Source organism: Sapajus apella, unplaced genomic scaffold, assembly GCF_009761245.1.
Source record: "Sapajus apella isolate SASKATOON/1434 unplaced genomic scaffold, GSC_monkey_1.0 scaffold80, whole genome shotgun sequence".
Classification (NCBI taxonomy): Eukaryota; Metazoa; Chordata; class Mammalia; order Primates; family Cebidae; genus Sapajus; species Sapajus apella.
In genome coordinates, this window is record NW_022437020.1 from 6,857,167 (window position 1) to 6,877,682 (window position 20,516).

At 41.8% G+C, this 20,516-nt stretch overlaps 1 long non-coding RNA gene across 2 annotated transcripts in view; it reads right to left on the reverse strand.

Moving 5' to 3' along the window:
* Positions 1–1,901: 1,901 nt before the first annotated feature.
* Positions 1,902–20,516, reverse strand: part of LOC116533194 — an 86,670-nt gene continuing 68,055 nt past the window's right edge. The window contains exons 1-3 of one of the 2 annotated variants that reach the window (XR_004261145.1): positions 9,769–12,742; positions 5,864–5,962; positions 1,902–2,879 (exon numbers count right to left, since the gene is read on the reverse strand). This is a non-coding gene — a long non-coding RNA (uncharacterized LOC116533194). Of the gene's footprint in view, positions 2,880–5,863; positions 5,963–9,768; positions 12,743–20,516 lie in introns of those variants that run through there. The other variant, XR_004261146.1, reaches the window with a different exon arrangement.

Sequence of the window (20,516 nt, forward strand, 5' to 3'; positions counted from 1 at the left end):
AGCAGAATTCAACCATGGTTCCTTGGGACCCTGCAATTGAATGCCACCTGCAAACACTGTTAACCAAGGTGACTACACATTCTCCAGAAATGTATAAATATCCTTTGATGGCCCAAACAGCCCATGACTAGGTTAATTCAGCCCATGAATGAACTAAGTATGTAAAAATAATTCAATCTATTGTCTGACAGAACTGATCCATTACTGTTCACTGATTCAATAACTGTTCACTGAGTATCCATTCCGTGTTAGGGAACATGTGAGCCATTCGGGATACAGAAAAAATGTTCCATTTCCAACTAACTTCAAGAAAATCACAACCAAAAGTTTCACACCTATGTAGACAGCTTGGGTGAGTTTTTTAATACAGCAAGAAAAGTGGAATTCATGTAAACAGATGAAAGGTATCCCATTAAAAAAAAATAGCACTAGAAAAAGGTATGTTCTCACCCCAGGTAAAAGAAAAAAAAAATTCTATAAGTTCATGCTGCAGAATTTACCTTGAGCTGTGAAAGATATCAAGTGGTGTACTTTAGAAATCTACTGAAGCCTACAAATTATATTTAAAGGCATGGAAGCAAAGCTAAGTGCTTTAGCTTCAGAAGAAATGCAGTCAGTGCCCTGGAACCAATTCCCAGGAGAATGTCATGGTTCTCACTACCCAGCGAGTTAGTCAACAAGTCCAGGCAGGGACGTGAATTCACCTCCCATTCTAGACACTGATGAAATAGCACTTTCTATTACTCTTAAATATGTTAATCTCCATTTCAAATATCTACAGAGTAAGGCCAGAGAGGGAGATGACAGATATTCTTATAATGTACTTATTTTTCTTTAAATACAGAAAATACTCAAATCCAGCATATATAGACTTACAATCACCACAAACTGATCAGCAGTTAGTTGATTTGCAAAGCTACCTTTACATGGCTTTTTGAGTTAACCTCATACATAGTTTGAAGATTTTGCTGTGTTTATAAAGTCTAAAATATTTCATAAGCTCCAGTAACAATTCCTCAAAACGCTGAAAACCAAACACGCACATACGTTCCCCTCCCTAAGGTCTTTCACTTCCTGGGGTCCAAATAGACAAGAGAGCCAGGAGCTTCCACTTAATTAGCACCTTTTTATATCAAAGTCAAGGTGACGTACAAAAGATGCAGTAATCATTTAATAGCTCAGTCAGCTGTGCCAAGCTAACAGATGATAAGGAACAAAAGGAGAAAGACAGAAAGACTCCTCCATTGCAGATGTGCCAAAGGAAAGCTGTGGCATGCAACCAAATAGCCCTGAGTGTTTGTTACCCGTGTATTACACAAATGACACCACAGAAAGGGAAAAAATGTTATTAAAAAGCAACAACGAAAACAAAACAGTATCAGGTACAAACCAATGAAAACATTCTCATGAAACGGTTCTCTGAGAATTTTCTAACATTTCTTCTTGGCCACCATCTGAACTCACCTGGGAGAGAACAGGCCATAAGAATACACTTGGGATTTAGCAAAAATAAATAAGAGGTTGTATAATTGACCACATTGCACATCTCACCTCTGGGGTTGGGGGTCCCCTGGTTCAAGACCCCAAGTGGGATACAAGGTCACACCCAGGGAGGGCCGTTCTCTCACCTCTCTGACCATCCAGGTGGAAATTAAAGATCCCAGGATACTTTTCAAAATAGCACAGGGGATCACCCAGCTGTCTGGACCAGCAGTCCACAGTCTCAATAAAATCCAACTTAATGTTCCCGGCTGGGAATGAGCCCTTCTCAAACATAGAGGAAAGTCTGTGCTCATGGACACAATTATGAAACTGTCCTTTGAGCACTGTAATTACTTTACAATCCACAGAGGACTTAAGATACTTGGAGAGTGAAGGATGCTATGAAAAAGTCGATTCGATTGTAATTTATAATTGAATTTATCCACAGAGAAACAAGCAGTCACTAAACAAAAGTATCTTCTAGGGAGTAAATTTACAGGTGTCGCTTTTACAACCACCGGTGGCTTAGCTCCAAGAAAATTCAAATTCCAAAGTGATAACTTTCCACAAAAACATAACTTCAGGGTTGAGTATTCATATTTAAAAAAAAAAAAGACATTCTCCCCAAGTAGCATTTTTGTAGCTTGATCCCCCACTAGTTTAATATATACTCACAGAAATAGAACGTGTAAAGAAGGTGATCCTAAACTGAGTTTCCATCACCTCCTTCTAGTTGATCTTTAAATAACAATGGTTAGATGTTACGTGTTTTGTTTAAAACAAATTTAAAAAGGTAAAACCTATACACTATATTCATTTTATATTAATTGATTACAAAGAAAATACTGAGGTAAACATTAAGAATGTTTTAAAGGGAAACAAATTAATATCAACATTTTATGCAGCAAAGCTCATATAAACGGCCATAAATGACACTGCTAAATTTAAACATTGTATCCATAATCCACCTTTCAGCCTATGATCTGAAAGATACTTCTGTAATATGTGGGCAAGCAGATTTCCAAGAGAAAAGTGTAGCAAAGGATAGGCTAATGAGTTGTTTTAAGGTATATAAAAAATTATCACTATATAAAAAATTATTCCAAAATCTGCCAACTTGAAACAACAAACATTTACTATATTATAGTTTCCCTGAGTTGAGATTTCAGCAGTGGCTTAGCTGGAACCACAATCAAGCGTCAGCAGGCGTGGGGTCCCAAAGTTTGACTGAGTATGGATCTGTTTCCAAGCTCACACATGCAATTGTTTAGAGGATTCAGATCCACACAGGTTGTTGGACTGAGGGCTTCAGTTCCTCCTGGACTATTGGCCAGAGGCCTCCCTCACTTCCTTCCACATGAGTCTTTCCATTGAGCAGCTCACAACATGACAGTTGACTTCCTCAATGCAAGAAGCAAAAGAGAAAGATGGTGAGTAATAGGGAAGGAAGTCAGAGCCTTTCTGTATCCTCATCACAGAAGTGATATCCATCACATTTTTAGTATTATATTTGCCAGAAATGAGTCACTTGGTCCAGCGTAGGAGGAGAAGGGATTATATAAGGTATGAACACCAGGAGGTAGGGACCAGTGGGGGCCATCTCAGAGGCTGCTTGCCCCAGGTAGGTACCTGTGTAGTGAATAATTAACTCTACCCAAAAGAACAGCAGTCTAGTCTGAATCTCTAAACCCTTGGAATCTCCTGAGTGATAGCAGTGCCTTTGTTATTCACAGCGGACCCCTCTTATGCTGATGAGGTTACTCATGGCGGGCCCCTGGAGAGTTTGTGCTCATAGATGACTCAGGGTGAAGGCTGGCCACCTTGAAAGCACAGTGAGATTAGAGGGTTGGGGCATTGAATCAGGTAATATCAGCTGGTCAAGGATTCTATCAAACATGCTTACATAATGAAGCCCCAGTAAAAACCCTGGACACTGATATTTGGTGACTGCTATGACCTGAATATCCCCCCAAAATTTATATGTTAAAATGTAATCACCAATGTGACAGTATTAAGACATGGGGCCTTTCATAGTTGACTCAGGTATAAGGGCAGAGCCCTCATGGATGGAATTGGGATCCTTATAAAAAGACTTGAGGGAGTAAGTTTGCTCTCTTCTACTCTTCTGCCTTCTAAGGTCATTGAGACAGTGTCATCTATGAGGAATGGGCCCTCACCAGACACAGAACCTACTGGCACCTTGAGTTTGGACTTCCCAGCCTCCAGAAATGAGAAATAAATATTTGTTCTTTATGCATAGTACATAGTCTATGATATTTTATTGGAGCAGCACAAAGGGACTAAGACAGTGACCATAGGCTGGCAACACTGCATATGGTCACACTTCAACAACAGGAAGGTAACACATCCTTGAGGACACTGAAGCTTTGCATTTAAGACCCTCTGAGTCTCAAATTCTGTCCCATGTGTCTCTTCCTCTGGCTGGCTCTCATTTATGTCATTTTCCTATAATAAAACTCTAATTGCAAGTATCGTGCTTTCTTGCATTCGGTGAGTCATTGTGGCAATTTATCAAACCTGAGGAAATCCATGGGAACCCCTAAATTTGTTGTTACTTTGTCTCGTGTGAGGATGGGCCTGGGGATTCCCAAACTTGTTAAGTGGTGTCAGAAGTCTTGGGTTGACTTGACAGTTTTGGAAGACTGTCTCCTTAACCTTGAGTTTGGCTGACTCCAGGTTAATACCTGAGAGACGTTTGCTGTTCCACTTATTCGAAAACTATTTTGTTTGTTCATTTGTTTGGGTGTCAGTCTTGCATCTCTTTTTGAAGACAATTTCCTCAAGAGATATCCTAGATAAGAAAGTAGGAAAACTATTGCCACGTTTTAGAGGACACCAGCCTCATCAAGTGAGCACTCCCAGCCTAACAGAGCTCCTTCTGGGGCTATGGTAACCACTGGGTTGGCACAGGAGAGCTGGAAAGTGAACATGACAATGATGTTCCCTTTATGAATCCCACCAAACACAATGGCAGCTAAATTAGTGAAATGTTTGTCAATTTACTGCCACAGTAAGTACTGTGAGATTTCTAGCTCGATGTGTTCTACTGAACATAATTTAGACAATATGAATTTTAGATCATTCCTTCAATTATACTCCCTCTTTTTAATAAATGTTTACTGAGAGCATTCTATCTGCCAGGCACTGATGTAAGGGCTTCCTAGCATGACTTTATTTAATGCACAAGAATTATTCCATGAGGTAGTTGTCTGTTACTGCAGTAACCTTATTTTACAGATGAGAAAAGTGAAGAGCCAAGAGATTAAGTCCATAAGAAAAATAAACCTCTAAATTCACATTGAAAAACAAGTTAACAGATATTCTACCAGTTCTCCTTAGAGTCACTTTTACTTGGAATATAAAATTGACAGGCACTAGACTCTGTTTTTTCATTGCCATGGATTATCACTGTAAATTTAATGGATTTTAAAGGCAACTGAAATTATGTGTGAAAGAAAGAAAAACTACTAATGTCTTCTTAGAACAGGAATTGCAAACTCAAAAGATTTGGGGACCAGGCAGATAATGTGAATGAATAAGGGAAGCAGCTAGGTGGGGCTTCACTCAGCCCAGGAATGCCAGCCCTTCTACAGAATGCATGAACCACGGGGACCCCATCACTGCCTGTGGGAATGAGGTCCAGCATTGCCTAACCACTGGCTTTTCAAGAAAAACCCAGGAACCTGAAGTTTTCTGAAAATAAAAATAATAAAAAATTAAAAACTTATTTTTAGATGTTGGCAACAAATTCATTTTTTAAACTCGAAGCTAAACAAAACACACCAGTGGTTCAGAAGTTTGACCCAGAAAAAATAACCAAGAGAACAACCATTATTTTGGCTCATTTAATCCCTGTCAAGAATCAAACCAGATTATCCTGGCTCCTGATTGGGGCCTACATGGCTTGACTCTATGGTGTGGGCCACTTCACAAATGAGCTCTTCACCTTCCAAATTTTGCAGACACAGAACTGACCAGCTGGAGACAGCTAAGAAAGAGATCACAGTATCATGAGCTCCTGAGGCTGGGAGAAACCTTAAAAAGACCTGATCCATTGAAGAAATCCTCCCACCCACATATCTAACAAGTAATTATCCAGATTATTCCAGAATCTTCTAAGGGATTAATCTAAGGGCTTCTTGAATCTAGGGAATTCATTTGAAGACATCTCATCTTCCTTCTAATGAGCTCCAGTCATTATGAAAGTTTTCCTAATACTGGCTTGAAGTGTGCCCTGCACTCACGCATCCTAGTTCTCTTCCCCTGGGTCCACCTGACTATACCACCCTCTTTGCACATGATATTTTCATATTCATAAACACCCTTTACACCAAGATTTATCTTACTTTAATTTAGCAACCTTCAGCCCTTCCAAGTAGGAACTCCTAGGTACTCTAGTCACCCTCTTCTGGGCTAGCCTCATAATGTAAGTCTTCCCTTTAAAACATTGCACCTAAAACTGAACATGCAGGAGATGAGCTCAAACTGCTTCTCAAATTTAAAAAAAAAAAAAAAAAGAAAGAAAGAAAATCCCACCAAAAAAGGCCATGCTATAGTTTGCCAGAGGGAAAACCCATAACACACTTTTTGGCCAACTTAGATACATGTTTGGAGAATTAGAATGAAATGGTCAAGTGTCTACTTTAAAATTTGAATTTGGTAATTTAGGAATTAAATTACATATTTATCCTGGATCACACATTCTAATAGAATAGATCAATTTAGAAGCATGGCTTTTCTGGCTGGGTGTAGTGGCTCATGCCTGTTAATCCCAGCACTTGGGGAGGTGAAGGCAGGAGGATCACCTGAGGTCAGGAGTTCCAGACCAGCCTGGGCACCATAGTGAGACTCCATCTCAACAACAACGATAAAATAGAAGCATGGTTTTTCTTTTCTACACACGGCATCAAAAACATTATTTGCTCTACCTTTGCACCTTTGACATCATCCCTGCCATCACTAGAGCCACCTTCAGAGTCACATAAATGAAACAGATTTCCAGAACATATCATTAGCTCTAAACTGCTCAAAGCATAGTACTTTTTTTTTTTTTTTTGAGATGGAGTTGCACTCTTGTTGCCCATGCTGGAGTGCAATGGCGCCATCTCAGTTCACCTCACCTCCACCTCCCAGGTTCAAGTGATTCTCCTGCCTCAGCCTTCCGAGTAGCTAGGATTACAGGCATGTGTCACCATGCCCAGCTAATTTTGCATTTTTAGTAGAGACGGGGTTTCTCCATGTTGGTCAGGCTGGTCTTGAACTCCTGTCCTCAGGTGATCTACTCACATGGGCCTCCCAAAATGCTGGGATTACAAGTGTGAGCCACTGCACCCGGTCTCAAAAGTGTAGTACTTTTTTAAAGTTTCACTGAAGTACAACATACATATACAGAAAAGGGCACAAATCATTCATGTTTAACTCATTGATCTTGCACAAAGTGAACCAACAGAACAACGCTTGCACTCATTACAATCCAGTGCCCCAGGAGTCCCACCCTTTTCCCCTTCAGAGGGAAACCAGTACTCTGACTTCTACCACAGCAGTTTAGAGGTGCCTGCTTTTGAATTTCATATAAGTGCTTTTTTTGTCTAGCTTCGTTTAGTCAATATTATGCTCGTGAGAGTCATCCATACCATTTCATATTGTAGTCACACTTGTAGTTCAAGGTTGAAGTTCACATCTGTGTGTGCTGCATTTGCTGTGTTGTTCCCCCAAACCACAAGTGCCTATTTGCATAATATTAGGCAGCTGGGCTTTTTAAATTCATCTCATAGGTTTATAGATGTGTGATTTCCACAATATAACCCCTCACTTGTTGGCTTTGTCAAGTGATCTTCAAAAATCAATAAAAGACTTGTTTTAATTTTGCATTTAAAACTGTGAGGCCGTACACCCAGGAATAATCACTAAATTCATATGAAATTTATTTGCCTTTTTTCGTTTATTCTATCAAGGGGCCTCTGTAAGCCTCAAAACTGGCATCAATTGAGGTGATATGTCTTGATAATACAATATATTTTTGTTTCCTAAGAGAGACTTGTTAGACCTTATAAGGTGGCTTTTTTTCTGTTGGATAATTTTTGGAGAAAAAGCTCATCATATATTCAGGCATAAATTGTGTTTCATATTAACCTCTTATCAACTTGGGTTCCAGTATTTTCTCTTATTGAGCCTATAATTAGCTAAAATACCCAGATCTTTTGTACATGAGTTCCTACAGAACTATTTATCTCCAGAGTATATTTATATTTATACTTAACTTATAAAGTAAGTATAAATTTCATATTCAGATCATCATATACCTCCATGTACATTATGCTTGGGATTTTCCAAAGCACTTTCAAATGTGTTATCACAATAATTCAGTGCAATAGCCCAGGGAACGAATTGTTATGCACATTTTATAGATATGAATATAATTATCACTGATAGATTTCAATTTGTTTGAAGGGATAATGCTTATGTTTTACAAAAGTCTCCTTCAAATGGAAAAGAATACTATCTAGCAAAATCAAAATTCATGATATTTGAATATTCCCCAAAAAATACAAAAAGTAAGGTAGCACACAGCAAAACATGATTGCCATAAATAAAAGCAAATTCAAATAATAATGAGAACCATTTTAGACCTGGTAAATGAATGAGACAGAATCCAACAGTGATAAAATTGCAGAGAAATTGTTAAATTCAATATTTGCTGGTAACACCATAAATTTGTAAAATTCTTCTGGAAAAGTAAGTTGATAATATGTATACTTTTAAAACCAAAAACCAATCCACACCCTTTGACCAAATATTCCCCTAAATAAAATTTATTCTGGAGGAAATTATATAAAAGAAGAAAATATGTCATTTGCAGGGAGATGTTCATTACAATAATAAAAAAAAGGAAACAATGTAAATTTATTTCAATTTTTTAAATAAAGCTTTGTTCAAATGAATGCCATCCAATCTCTGTCTCTCTTTCATATACACTCACACATACCGTACTTTGCAAATATGGGAGAGAATATTACTGTTTCTATATTCCTATTACATCTTGTTCACTTCCAATATTCCCAATATTGTATTTCACATGATACTTTCTCATTTGAATTTTCTTATCTAACCCTACAGTTAAGTTTGCTTTGGTCCAGGAACAGCCTTTTTGGCGAGGAAAAGGCTGACAGGTATAACATGATTTTCAGACTGCAAAACCAGATTGGAACTATGATCCTATGAATGGAGAGTCTGTGGCTGTGGCTATGCATTTACAAGTAAATTTTGTGATGAAAGTACATTTTCATGAATCTTCAGATAGCCTGAACAATTGCTTATCCAACAGTGCCACCTCTAAACATTTTGGCAGATCACAGGACACCATCCCCAGCAGGCATCTCTCTTGTAGTGTAAAATGCACGGTGGCTCTCTCAACGTCTCACTGATAGCGGCAGTGGGGAGGGGGAGAGAAGGCTTCATCTATGTCCTTAGCAAGTATCATCCAAGCCCTTGCCTCCGTAAATATCATTGAGACTTTAACATGCAATCTGATTTTCTTAATTTAGAGGGGAAAATATTCATTTAGTTCATATATTTCCTGAGATGTGTGGGAAATGCCAGGAGGTGGAAAACTGGGTATTTATGGAGGTTTTGCACTTTTTAAACAATCTAGTACCTTAACTTCCCCTCAAGGGAGACAGGAGAAGCAGCTCAGACCACTGAAACAGCATGCTAAATGTCAATGTTTGCCTTTCCAAATCCACATGTTTCTGGTCACTTCATGACATGTTTATTGGTCTTGACAGGCAAGGAATAGAACAGGAAACTGCAACCTTGCACCCATCTGACTGGTCTGTGGGCAGACCAGCCTTGGTTTCTGCTTTGTTGAGCTCCACATGGTAGCTAGAGGCCCTCCTGCCATTAACTCCCCTCACATCTGATTCTCTGTAAAATTTGTACCAGCAAGTCTAGGGCAGTTAAATATACGGCTTGGGTAATTAAGCAGGTTACAGATGAGTATTATTTGGTCTGCAAACAATTCTGTAAAAGGTTCCAGAGGGTTGTGTCTTGAGGCTTGTAGCTTATTTGTGGGGTTTTGGCAGGAAATGGCTAATTATGACACCTGCGCACGTTTCTATGCAATTGGGGCCTGGGGATTCACAACCTTGTGTACACAAGTCAGACTTGCCTCTGTGATGGGGAGCCACACAGCGGAGGACTGCAATCAAGCAGTGCCTTGTTAGCAGTGCTATGGAGGAAACAGCTCAGCTCAGGCTAGCAGCTTACCTCTATGCATTTCCCCAACAACCAATCCTAGGGATGCTGGCATCAAAATTAGCCGCTTACATGCTCCCTTATCCACTGCCGGTCTTCTGAAGGTGCACCAGTTCTTTGTGAAAACATTACTTCATAGATAGGACGTTATTGGAGAGCAACTTCTCTGTTGCTCTAGGTTAGTAATTCCACTGATGGCATCTGAGAAGCCTCTGTAAACCGGCAAGCAGAATTGGCAATGGGTATAAGCATGGAGAGAGAGCCATAGCTTTTATCTGTTTCTCAAAGATAACGGAGGGTGACTTTGCCTGATGTAAATGCTCCAATATCAGAGCTGTGTGGGATTGGTTGAAGGACTTTAGGAAACAAAATGTCACAAAACCACAGGGTGCCCAGCTGGAGCCATCTCCTCTTTTTCCTCCTGGATGTCCAGCTGACTCCATTTCCCAGCAGCTTTTAATGGTAGGTGTGGCCATGTGGCTGAGTCCTAGCCAAAGGAATATGAAAAGGAAGATGGCACCTGTTCTGGCCAAGGCTTTTAAGAGGTGACTGCCCCTCCTACAAATCCTTTCCCCTTTTACCAGTTCATGTAGAGGATGACAAGGGGGTAGGAGATGGTAGAACCATAAGTCAGAAGGAGTTTGGATTCCTGAGTCACCGTATGGAAGAAAGCTTCCCATCAACCAGGAACAGCTGCCTCAGACCAAGGAGCACAAAAATAAACTTCTCTTGAGTTGAACCATTCGTTATACATGTTTATACAGAGTAGGCTAGTCTACTGTAAGAGAGGGAGCAGCCTTGTCATATTTGCATTTTAGAATGGGCTGCACATTTCTAATATAGTTTTTCTAATGAAGAGAAACATAGGCTTTCACTGTACTGCAACACTTTTGTATCATCACTTTTCAAAGTGCCCGACACATCCCGCCATTCCCACAGCACCCAAATCTTAGACATCAAAAAAGCATTTTATTTATAGATCAGCTGCTGGGTCATCTCTTTCAGACTCATACCTAAGGATACAAAGTCTTCCAATATTATTTCCCTAAGTACAATATCCAATTTTTCCTTGAATATCTCTAGTTCTAGAGTCTTGACAGCTTCCTGGAATTATTCTACTGCCTGATTGACCTTCATGGTCCAGAATTTTCTTTTCCTCCATATCAGACTTTAGTTTTCTTTCTTCTGGCTTCACCAAGTAGTTGGCCAGACCTGGATGAATACGACCACTCCATAGTGAAAACCAGAAACACAGACTTAAATGGCTTAAATGAGCCTTTATTAAGTACACCCTAGGTGTGATCTCATTTATCCTCATACTAATCCTCCATTTGACAGGCTGTAAGACTTTAAATAACCCACCCACCATCACAACACAAGGGATGGCAGGCCTAGATGCTCATGGGCTCACAGCTCGGCCCAGCCCAGCCCAGCCCATGCTAATTGGCTGTCTAGGACTCAGCTGATAGAAGCATTGCATCACTGATTCATGCTCAAGTTCCTCAGTCATTTGGGGAAATAAACCCTTGAGTTCACTGAGTATTTTTACTTTGGTGGAGTCCACTTCCCAGAGCTGAAACAATCATGTTTTATAAAGTATTCTAATTCCCTTGAAAGAGACTCAGGAGAAATTTTTGTAGGCAGGAGGTATACAGAGACAGTGGATTCAAGAAAATCATTTTCTCATTGCTCAAATTTTCTCATTGCTCATTTCTCATTGAAAATCATTTTCTCATTTCTCATTAGAAAATATTCACTCTAAAAAGGAGCTGGGGAATTTGGGAAATGTTATATTGTTGTTGGCCAGGTCCCTCTGCTCATGCACTGAAGATCTGAGACGAGCAGCCTGGGTGTCTCTTGTCTGTCCTCTTCATTCCCTGCCCTTGCAGAAATGGGAGAAAGGGTCCCCAGCCCCTCCGTCACATCCTGGTCCTCCTGTAATCTTTGTTCAGTTGTATGCAGAGGACCTTTGCAGGGGGAGGGAAGGGGCCAGGCCTTTCTGAGCCAAGGCAGAAGCATCCCCACCCACACTGGTCAGGGCAGAGGCATGGGGTCTGCAAAGACAGGGCAGTCCTGAGCCAGCTGTAGCCACAACATGTCCAAGCCAAGTTCATCATCAGGGCTGGGTAATGAGGTCAATGTGAAAACAACTGGAAGGCACGTTCCCCAGGAAACACAAGCAGAGTGGAAACGGCCTGACCTTATGTTGCAGAATCCAAACCCATTGAGTCAATTGCTGGGAAACATGACATGACCTTTCAGATGCAGTGAACACCACTGAGAGAGCAGGCTACCCTGCTCTTTTCCATTTGCTGCCCCGGAGGCGGCAAGTCACTGGAAATAACAGCCCCAGCTCCAATCTGTGCTCCTTTGATGAAACACACATGTACAGCACCGAGCTTGACACTGGGGCAGAAGTATGTGTATGTACTTGTGTGTGCATACGGATACACACACACATATATATATATGTATTATGTGTATATACTTTAAGTCCCTTTCAACTTAATGTTTCATATTCCATAACAGAATATGAAGTCATTCTAGCTTTATATTTTAAATAGAAGTCTTTTGGACCCAGTGCATATTTTTGAGTGAGAAAATAACCTTTATAGCCTCATTCTCGACAGCAGACAGCGACTTCCTCTTTGAGATCAATTAACAAAGCTACTTGCCCCTCCAACACTGACCCAGCCCTGAAATAGACCCAATAAATCCTGCTTTTCTGCTTTCTACTGTCCTCCTATCTTTTCTACAGCTTATTAGAATCTGGACACAGAGCATGTTCTTCATGATTAGCAATTGCAAGTTAAAGGAAGGGACACAGCTCTTTCTGCAGAAAAACTGTTAAGTCTTGCTCTTGGGGTTCAAACCTTAAGCCAGGAATGCTTGCCTTGGAAGCCAGTTTGACAGATAAGCAGAAAAAACAGCTCTAGGGTCTCTGATGAGAAAGCTCCTTTGATGAAAGATTAGACAGGGGGCCACTACATGTCACCATAAGCCCCTCTGAAGACTTCATAATCATCCATAGTGCTAAATATTTTAACAGAAAAAAATTTCTTGCTGGGAAATGAAAAACGCACTTTACTAAGAGTCTGAAAAATATGATCCTACTTTTTAAAAAAGAAACTTAAGGTGAGGGTAGGGGTCCCAATGGGTAATTCGTACACTGTTTCATCCTTATTGCTGCAGACGAGCAGAAGCAGCATGAGTAGGCTGGCTAAACCTGGGTTAATTACTTGGATATTGCATATATTGAGTTCCCGAAAAGATAATGTATGCCAAGATTGCTCTCCTCATATTCTGTGCTCTACTTAAACTTGGAATGACAAATAGGAAAGCTGGGAGGGCTCCTAGGAGCTATAAAATATACTCCCTGTAGATTACAAAATACTTTAAGCAATCATTAGAAAATGTAATCACTACTTTATCATATAAAACTGATTCTCACTGTTGGAGGCTGATTTTTGCAGGTTTAATATAGCTCTAGGTCATGCTTTATGCATCACTCTGCAGAAATGCTTTGCTGAAAGTTTCCATCAAGGTTAGCTTAGCCATGAGGAGGTCGGGGAGCCTAGGCAGAGGTGTGGCCCTCCTTCCCACAGAGCTGGAAGAAGATCATAATTCTTGGACCCCTAAGAAGACTGAACTTTGGAGATGTTCCCAGTGGAGAAGTCCTACAGGTCCTGCTTTCTGTAGATAAACCCCATAAAATTTATCACATCAGCAAGTAATGGAATAGTCATGTGGAATGAAAGTTGCCCTTGAAAATCCCTTAAGTAGCTTGTTAAGTTAAGCAACAATAATCATGATAACAGCTAGCACTTAGTAAAAGCTTACTATGACTGGCACTATTCTAACCTCAAGATGTAGGTATAATGACTAGTTTCATTTTATAGAACACTGGAAGCCTGGCTCCAGAGCCCTTGCTTGTTAGTACATGTGGCTTGGTATACAGTACTCCATACGTCACTGTGCTTGCATAAAAATTGAATGTCTGATGAACTATGAAGAGTGAAAACTAATCCTGTATGTCTTCCAGTGATGCATTTTCTTTTCCCAATAATACCACTGGAATTGTCATTTTCCTCTTGTAGTTGAAACTGATCCAATTGTCCCATAGAGCAGATGTTTACAGTTTCTTTGAATAGACACAGAAATTGATGCTTCCAGTCTTAAAAATCCTGAGAAAGTTACATTTGTCTTATCTGAGTTCATTTTTCAGGAAATCAATCATCAGGCCTCCTAGAGAGTATCAAGGAGCTGAAATTCACCAGATCACTGTCAGACCCCTCACCCATCATGACTGCCTAACTGCCCACCTGCTTCCTATTGACTAACTTCTCTTCCTTACTGCTCCCTATTCCTGTTTTCCCACACATTGTTACATTGATTCCCTGCTATATAAACTCCTAATTTTAGTTGGTCTGGGAGATGGATTTAAGACTGAGCTCCCATCTCCTTAGCTGCAGCACCCAGTCAAAGCCTTCTTCCTTGGCAATACTCATTGTCTCAGTGATTGGCTTTCTCTGTGGTGAGCAGCAGGACCTAGACCAAACCCCTGGTGTTTCAGTAACATAGGGAGGTCATATAGTTGAACTTGAGTAAGTTAGGTGTCCATCCAACATGATTCTGTGTAAAGTAAGTTAGGTGTCCATCCGACATTACACTGTGTGTAATGTGATTTTATTCAGTTGGGAATAACAGAAGTGGAGAATGCCTGGGAAAAAGCTACATCCTTTCCCAAACTGAGACAGTGCATGAGTAAAACCTAAACCTGGAATCAGAGACATAAAACATTTATACCTGCCAAGAACAATCAAAGATATATTTAAGAACTTCTTCTTCCATCATAGACTTAAATAACTAATTCTAGAAGAAAAAGGTTTGTTGGTCAATTGTTGGTCAATGGGAAAGATATGCTATGATTCTGAAACATTTCTGGGAGAGAATGGGGTTGCATATCCTCTAATAAATTCACCACACAGCCGTGCCATGCCCTTCAGCCTTAAAGGCACATAGTCCTGATTTTTTCAGTGCCCATATTTTGTCTCCAAAGGCCGACTCACTATAATTAAATTAATAGAGGCTAATACATAAGCCAATGCCTATGAACTAATGCCCTTGGTTTGACTGGACTATTTTTTGGCCACAGCCAGCATATTTTCTCCACTTAGGAGAGAATAGTAAATCAAATTTCAATCCAAAAGGGGCTTAAAGAACATTAAATCAGAGCCACAATATGTACCAGATCTGAAGACTGCAGCACAGATGAAGTGCTCGAGAGACTTTTCCCCACCATGGAAAGAACTTTACCAAGGAATATCACCCTAAATTCCTGCCTCCCAGTCCACAGCCTTACCACCCTGAGAATTGATTTCCTCCCTAACGTACATATCATCCACCACCAGAATGCAAATAACTTGCATGCAAAGTTTTAATACCTAATAGGGTTGAAAATATACCCACACTACACTCAGATGTGCAGAGAAAATGCACTTAATATACTTTCCTCCTGGGTAGCAGAAAAACATAAGTGTGCCAATTAAGCATTCTTCTGTCTGTTTGGGTTTGAACAATCTTCTCTTGGATTAAATAGCCAGTCTATGCAAAGTTCAACCCTCAGGCAAGAAGCTTTTTTTGTTGTCTCCCTAGGCAAATGTTCATCCTCTTCCCTAAGACGGTGACTGAAGGTGTGAGGGGAGCTCACTGTGTCTTCCCAAGCATGGGGATGGAAGGAGGAGAGAAGGTCCTTGGAGCTATAGTGTCCTCTGGATCTTCCTTGGCCTCTGCTACTGAGTGGCCGACAGCTGATCATCAACATATCAGTGGTCTCCAGAGTGTAGCTTTTTATCCTCAACATGAGGAACCTCCCCTCAAGAGTCCGTGGTTTACAGCCAATCACCACCAGGTTCAAAGGCCCAGCCACAGACCTGCACCTTCCATCACTGGGGGACAGAAGTTGCATCCCACACACCACCATGTTCAAGCCAACCTCACTTATCTAGCCCCCTGCTGCAAACACTGCTGTACTATCAACATACATCATGTTGAAAGTGACAGAGGACAGGTATATTCTTAGAAGACAAGGCAGGCAAGTATTCAAGACCTCCCCTATACCTATCTGGATGTTTCTAAAGCACTGCTGCCACTCTCCAGGGGTCGTTCTTTCCCTTCTATCCCTTCTTTACCACATGCTTCACTAAGCCAAAAGAGCCAGGCTTGGGCTTCCCCACCTCTAGGGCAGTGAACCTCATGCCCCAGCCTTCATAAGTAAAGGATGGCCTTGCTCACAGTATAGAAAAACTATGCGATCTGAGGTCTCCAAATCTGGTGCTAATTCCACTTAAGAATTTGGGAAAGACTTTTTCCTTCAACAATGCCAAGAACTGCAAACCCAAGTCTAATTTGAAGGGCAAAGCTGAGCAGTGACTTATTTGATTAGGTATCCATGCTTCCCCTGTGCACCTGAGAGCCATTGCTCAGCACGTAGGAAGAACAGTGTTACAGAATAAGAAATTACAAAATATAGAATAAGAAAACTGTTTCACATTCAACAATGGCATGTTTGGTAATGCCTGCAGCTTGGATCTTTAGAAGTCTAGCATAATCAGACTATAATGCAAAGTGATAACTTTTTTTTTGCGGCCTTGCCATATGCCAGGTACTAAATGAGGTTATTTATATCATTTCATTTAACTCACCAACCACCCTAAAAGGTAGATATTATTATTACCCATTTTATGAATGAGGTGACTGGGAGCTCACCCAAAATCTTACCATTTAGAAAGTGGTAGCACTTGATATTTGAGGCTGGGTCTGTCTGTGTCTGAACCATGTGCTCTTGCCACCACGTGAAGCTGCCTTTTCATGGGATCATCTCCTCTTCCCTTTGGGTTCCCAATAACCAAACAACTAATAAATGAATCAAGCCTGATTGCATTTGAACTTCTGACTGTTTCCAACCAATGTGGCAGAGAACCAATTTAAATACAACATGTTCTGGGAGAACATCTCAGACTGGCACAGGCAGTCACTGCCTATGCCCTGAACATCTGTCTCCACTGCTGTGCCAAGGGGCTGGGGACACCCAGCAGGGCTGAGCTCCCCAGATAATGTGCTGGAAGGAGGAGGATTCATAGAGTTATTTCTGTGTCACGCTTTCCTCACTGTGCAGTGCACAGAAGCACAATTTACATAGGCCTGTAATTAACAATACATCAAGATAATCCAGGGGACACTGGAAAGCTCACCATAAGAAAGAGGAACATGAATGGGCGTTTTCAGTGGTCTGAAATGGGAATGCCCTCCAGGTGGCAAGCAGAGTTTATTATTGATCCTAACTGGGCCCCCAGTCAGCCAAACACTACTTTTTGGAGGTGCAAAGATATATTGGAGCATTTGTAGCATAAAGTATATCATAGAGGAAAATGGAAGAAAAATATGCTGATATGAACCAAGGAAAATGGCCATACTGTGGTTTGTCTTGTTGTGAGACTTATCTTTTGATTGTTGCTTCTCTCTTTGCCCTTCCAGAGTGAACACAGAATGAGGCAAAGTGCACACACTGAGATTAAAGGGTCTCAGGCTGGAGAGTTCTGACTGGCCCTGGGCCAAGGCAACCCTCAGGTTGGAGCAGGTGCCATCAGAGGCCCGGTTGCAGAGATGAGTGCCCAGGATACCAGGAACGATGTGGGACTGAGGGCAGCAAGGGCCAAAACACCTGCAGCAGCCAAGATGGATCCGGACTGGGCAGAGGAAGCAGGAAGAATATAGGCAGGGGCAGCAGGAGGTAGGCCTCAGAAAACCACCGTAGGGTGACCTGTGACCTGGAAGCGTAGGCAAAAACAAATAGACAGGACGGAGATGGAAACATTGGCTCTCCCAGGCAGCCACAGAGGAAGAGAAGCTCTCCATGCCCACTCCCCTGCTCCCTGGCCAGGGTCTCTGCCCCGTCTCAGAATCCAGGGCCAGCAGGGGGAATCTACACTCTCCACATCCAGGACAAAGAAGCCAGGGAACCGGCCCCACATCCTACCAGGACAAGTCTGGGAAAATGTTCCCCGTGTCATTTATAGAGCCCTTTAGACAGCTTGCTTTTAGAGGACCAGTCCCCATGTAAGTGAAGAATAGCAGCGGCTCTGTATTCACTTCTTGTGGCTGCTTCTTAAGTACCCCAAGCTGGGTGGCTTAAAACAACATATTTATTCTCTTTCAGTTCTGGAAGTCAGTTGTCCAGAAGGAGTCTTGTGGGACTAAAATCAACGTATAAGAGAGTCATGTCTCTGTTTGGAGGGTCTAGGGGAGAATCTGTGTCCTCAACTTTTCCAATGTCCAGAGGCCTTCTGCCTCCCTTGGCTTGTGGCTCTTTTCAGCCTCTTCAAAGCCAGCTTCCTGCCGCCCTTCTATAAGAATCTTTGTGATTGCATTGGACCCACCCATATAATCCAAGAAAATCTCCCCATCTCAAGATCCTTAATCACATCTGCAAGGTCCCTTTTACCATGTAAGGTAAATATATTCACAGGTTCTGGGAATTAGGATGTGGGCATCTTTTGGAGGTGTTACTCATCCTACCAGATGCTCTTACAATTTCTTTTCTATTATTTTGTTAATTTTTTCTTCAATACAGCAGGTACAGTCAAATGCCTCAATCCTTACGGTGCAGCTCCATCACTGTCCTGGTTTCCCTGTGGGGAGGAGCCTCTGAAACAGAAATTTGCATTCTAGTGGTTGACGGGGGCATGCTCCCAGATTGACACCTGGCTGACTTCACAAGGATACAACACAAGGGTGACATAGTACCGGCTCGTGCACTTAGAAGGGCACTCATTTTGTCTAAACCTCTGTTGCCACCATTTTGGAATTCTTCATAATGTATGAATGGAGGCCCCCATTTTTATTTTTCGCTAAGCCCTGCAAAGCAGGTAGCCAAACTTGCCTACAGGCAATAAAGTTGCAGCAAAGAACAGAGAGAAGAGCCGGGCTGCAATGCAGTGATGAGAAAAGCCCTGACAGATCCCACAGTGAGGGAATGCATTAACTTATCTTCCTGCATCCACAAGGGGCATGGTTTCAAAGGCAAGAACTTCCCAGTGACATGCCTGACCTGCCTTCTTTCATGTCTCCATCGGGAGCCTAGGGTTCTTTGTCTAACTTTCACGCATGCATGAAAGGTAGACTGCCCAGGTGAGCTTCATTTGTTTACAAAAGCCCACGAAAAGCCCTGGAAGGAGGAGCTCTGTTATGGGTGGGACAACCAATCCAATGACAAAGTGAAAAATCAATCACTCCAGTGGATGTTTAAAGAAACTCCTCTCATGGGACAAGAACTTGAATGGGGCAGGAGTAACACCTAGATTAAAAGTCTCCTCACCTGTGCAGACTCCACTTCTGGATCCCCTCCCACAACAGCCTGGGAGCACTCACGCACATGCTCTCTGACTCTCCCCCCCCCGCCCCCGCTTCTCCTTCTCTCTCTCTCTCTCTCTCTCTCTGCCTAATAAATCGCTTTTCTGCAAAGCTCTTGGGGTCCAATATTTACTTGAACAATATCACCACACCACCAGGGTCTCCAACCCATTCTTGGGTTAAGTGAGAACCCAAGGACCTGGAAGAAAAACACATCCGTTCAGGGAACAGTGAGCGCCTCCTGCCCCGTTACAACAGGAGCTCCAGACCTGGGATGGCCCTGCAGAGGGGCCTTAATTGGCACGGGCTGAGGTCTTTACCTCCAAAGACCAGTCCTTGCATGCTGTCTGTTCTCAGGGAGGAACATAACCAAGGGAAATTCCTAGGCCAAGAGCCCTATGATGTCAACATTCCCAGCAGTGGAGGCATGAGTGTCTGGGTTCTCCAGGGGTAGACTGAGCAGCATGCACAGCATCCAATATGTGCTCAGTGAATAATAACTCACATCTCCATCTATGTAGTTACCACTGAGCCCACATATAGAGTACTTTTAGCACCCAAGAGGCTCCTTGTGCTGCACCCTGGTCCACAACTGTCCTCACAGAGATAAATGCTGATATCACTGCTACCATCATACATCAACTGTGCAGTTCTTGAACCTCACATCAATGGATTATTTTGGATCTTGCTCTTTTTACTCATTCATCCATGCTCTGGTGTACATCAATAATTCTTGCTCTTGTTGTATGTAATATTATATTTATCCATTCTCCTGAAGATAGACCTTTGGGATATGTCCAGTTGTGGAGAAATAACAGAAAAGCAGCTGCGAGTATTCTTGTACCTGTCTGTCAGTCATTTCTCTTGGATGTAGACATAGGAATGGGAATTGGTGCATTATAAGGTTAGCATGTGATTAGCTTTACTGGATACAGCCAACCTGTTTTCCAATTCAAAGTCCTACACAATTTTAAGTAGATTCTGGCTGGATAGAAAAGCAACTTAGAAAAACTGTAATGGACTAGCTGGACATGGTGGCTCATACCTGTAATCCCAGCACTTTGGGAGGTCAGGGTGGGCGGATCACAAGGTCGGGAGTTTGAGACCAGCCTGACCAACATGGTGAAACCCCGTCTCTTCTAAAAATACAAAAATTAGCTAGGTATGGGTGGTTCATGCCTGTAATCGCAGCTACTTAGGAGGCTGAGACAGGAGAATCACTTGAACCTGGCAGGCAGAGGTTGCAGTAAGTGGAGATCGTGCCACTGCACTCCAGCCTGGGCAACAGAGCAAGACTGTCTCAAAAAAAAAAAAAGAAAAGAAAAAGAAAATATAATTGACTAATGAAG